Here is a 3,827-nt window from a genome sequence, read left to right on the forward strand (position 1 = left end):
ACAAGTTATTTTTGGCTCTTCCCTGCAATATCACAAGAAAACTACTGTAATGTGTTTAGCAGAGCAATGAATACATATTGGCCAAATTTATCTCTGCTATAACCCTGCAGAAATGTAGAATGAATTTAGTTCTAAATTTTACTTTGTGGAAGGAAGGATAAAATTAAAGGAGTTTATTGAACATCACCAGAAATTTTCCTCATCTGGTACTGAACCAACTTTGACAAACTTCACAAGCAAATTAGAATGATATGCAGATTTTACCTAAATTTTACTGTTCAGAATTTACACTTGTAACTTTCTATTAGAAACAGAATTTAATGAGCTGTGTAATAACCTATATCCAGAAGAGCTCAAAAAGAAAGTAGCATTTCTTGGATGCTGATTTCTGCAAGACTTCTGTGCTTAGCACTGGGGTTTTTTGCACTGATTTTACCATGCAGTTTGTCCCTGCAGAAGCACAAGTAAATGTGGGCACATCTTTCACTGGGTGAAAGGATCAACAGTATCTCAAGTTCTACGGTAGGTTTTATGTGGGGATGCTCAAATGCTGTATATACAATTAAATGAACTTTGCCATAGGTCAATTTATGTTATTTATTTCTCTTTAGAGGTGAAAAGAAAAAGCTGAACCAGCCTTGCCAGTTTACCAGATGGGCTGAAAGTCCTCATTATGAAGCACACTGTTCAAATACTGAAATAATTTGCCCTTAAACTCATAGGATTTGTGTCACTTCTGTTGGTTGTGTAATATTTGACACCTCTTTCTACTAAAGGCAAAGGATAAGAAGCAGGGAAATAATTTCAAAATTATTCTCATTTTTCACAAAATGCTGTTATTGAACCTGAGCTTTGACTTCTCTGCAAAGTTGTCTTTTTGTATTGAGACTACAATCTAACAGATTGTGGTTCTAACACATCAAGACATTTGCCTTTTTCTCTCTGATTGTTGTTCATGCAAGTGGGTGCTTATGATATTTTTTCTATATTTTACTGTTTTACAAATCAGATTTTTTCAAGCCCTATTATATCTCTGCCTCAGTTTTAAATGGAAAATGGATTAATTTTTTTACTGGTGACTTGCTAGACCTGTAAACCACATCAGTGTGAATTGTTTCAGGCTAGTTATGAAGCCAAACTTTCAGGCTTTCCAGCGAAGCAAAGAAAGTCACACATTAGATAAATCATCAGAGGTTCATTTTAGTAGAAAAATTTGCAGAGGCTTTTGTTTTGTCCCTCTGTTTTTTCAATGAAAACAACTGAGAAAATTCACTTCAGATTTGCTAGTAAATTTAGTTCAAGGTGGACAATTTTCAGAGAGCAAAAAACATGCTTGAAGTCTTTTTTCCAGCTGGAAGTGTAACCATTGTGCTGCATCCTTATTTTTAGTGAAGGAGCTAGTGCTGAAGAGTTTCATGCTGAGAAAATCTGAACAAGGTGAGATAAGTGGTCATACAGTGACTTTCAGTGAATCTCTCCCATCAAAGAAAGGATGAGGGGGGGAGGAGAGAAAAAGAGGGGGATTCTCAAATGGAATGAGGAGAGGTATGGTGGTTTGAGATGCTTTGGGAAAGTAAGACACCTTATGATAGATACAGGGCAATAAAGGGAGAAGATGACCTTTATGCATGTGTCACTATCAGTGGTCCTGTGCATGGTTCTGGCTTTAACCCTGACACACAGGGATATTCAAACCTGACTGTGCTGATTTTACATTGCCAGCTGCTTTTCCTGGACTCCCTCTGTTGTCAGTGCAAAGCAAGTATTTCTCTGGAGGATAATTCAGAAAAGGAGCAAAATTTTTTTTTAGAGAATATCTACTTTTCTCCATTGCCTATGAAGGGCATCTAAATCTGGGTTTGAAGATAAATGGTGTGATTACTTTCTCTTTTCCTCAGCAGTTCTGCTCTGACTTTAAAAGTCCCATGTAAATGGACCATGTGATGTTTCTTCTGGAGATCTGTCAGTGCTCAGATGCACACAAGGAAATGCATTTCAGATGCCAGACTTGAAGTGCCTCAATTCCTAGACCAAATGCATTTAAAAGGCAGGGAATCCAAAAGTTGAATCTCCATTGACCAACTGGTAATGGACTTATAAAAAGGCTACGGTCACAGGGGCTATAACCAGAGTACAGGATTGATCTTGACTGGCTACACAGGGTAGAAAAAACACATATCACATTCTGGACAAGTATTTTATATCCAATTTGCTATCTGGAAAGGAAACTCAACTTTATTTGCATTGAGGACACCACCACAGAATGATGTTTTCAAGAAAATGTCAGTTCAACAAAAGTTATGTCTGCCTCAGCAGGTAAAGCAAATAACTCAACTGTAAAGCAAGCAGATGTGTGGGATAAGATGCTGAGCATCTTGAACCCATTGTGCTTGGTTCACAGTGTCAGTTTGTGGGGGGTAAGGGGCTTGTTCTTTGAACTAGCTTTAGTGCATCAGTTACCTTAAATGTGTGATGCACATACACACAAGCTACACAGGCAGCAGGATAGAATGCATTTTATATTTTGTCATTATTATTTTTATAGTACATTTTTGTACACATCTCATTTATTCTTCCTTACTTTCAGCTATTTTTATCATCATTCTGAGGTTAGTAGGACTTCAAAGGAGAACTCATGTAGCCACATGGACTCCACTAGTCACCGGCCAACTGGGCAACTGCGTCTTGACATGCCTCATGTCTCCAGGCAGCATGAATTGTGAAAGAAACACCCTGAAGCTAAAATGTTTGCAGTATGCACTCCCTCTGATCGTGTACATACAGCATGAGCATCTCATGGCACATATGTTCTTTCAACTTCCAATTAACTTTGGGTATAGCAAAAAATAAATTATCTTATGGTCCTGACTGACAGTATAACATAAAAGCACAACAAATGCTGCAAACTCCGCAAGAACTTGGCTGCGTTTTCAAGCGTGGGTAATTAAGGACCTGCCCAACCTTATCTGTGGCACAATTCCAACAGTACTGTTCTCCTGCTGACCTACTATTGTTATACTCAGGAGATCCAACCCTGGAGGAACAATCATCAGCAGATTCCTTTCAGGCATTTGCCTGTCTCCCTAGATTCTCCAAAGGGTGGTGAGATTCATATCTGTGTGGTTTTTAATGAGAACAGCAGACAGGGATTGGTGACCATCAAGAATATTTGAAAGACAATGAAGCACAACCTGGGTAGCACTTCAAGCAGGAGTGACCTGAAGGTAGGTGTTTCCAAACCATGCATTTTCCTTTAGAGCTGTTCTATTCAGGTATGTTGCATTCTAATTCGAATGTGGAAAGAGTACCAACAAAAATGCAGATAGGAAAGGGAAGAACAGTTTATTGGCCTTGCCTTAGGAGAGAACTTGCTGGAGAAATGCACCTTCTCATTGCACTTGCTATGCCATTTATTAATATTGCAGCAGAGGATGGTACAACTGTAATCATTTGTGATTTCAATAATTTATATCAATACACAATTCATGAACTCTGTGTTTGCACATTGTAGCTGAGAATGCTACAGCTGAAGAGGATCTACTGAAAATGTAAGAGAAGAGTATTTCTAATCATATCCATGTTCTTTTCAGTTCCCTGGAAGAACAAGAGAGCTACAAAATGCTACAAAAAGATCCAGGTAATTACTGGTATTAAAACTGCTGCAAAATACATGAATGAATGCAGGTCATAAAACAACAAAAAATTACCCATGAACCTGAGTGTTGAAAACAGTGTGTAAACATTGTATTTTTAGCTCTTGAGTCATCAGAGAGCACAAAACCATCTCTGTTCAAATGAAATCAGCAGCTGACCCTTCTTTTTTTGGA

General features: G+C 38.1%; 1 long non-coding RNA gene across 1 annotated transcript; it reads left to right on the forward strand.

The window, feature by feature from the left end:
- Positions 1–459: 459 nt before the first annotated feature.
- Positions 460–2,971, forward strand: LOC135443155 (uncharacterized). Its single transcript, XR_010438847.1, has 3 exons — positions 460–522; positions 1,390–1,437; positions 2,588–2,971. It is a non-coding gene; the product is annotated as an uncharacterized LOC135443155 (long non-coding RNA).
- The last annotated feature ends 856 nt before the right edge of the window (positions 2,972–3,827 follow it).

The sequence above is a fragment of the Zonotrichia leucophrys genome, chromosome 2, assembly GCF_028769735.1.
Source record: "Zonotrichia leucophrys gambelii isolate GWCS_2022_RI chromosome 2, RI_Zleu_2.0, whole genome shotgun sequence".
Classification (NCBI taxonomy): Eukaryota; Metazoa; Chordata; class Aves; order Passeriformes; family Passerellidae; genus Zonotrichia; species Zonotrichia leucophrys.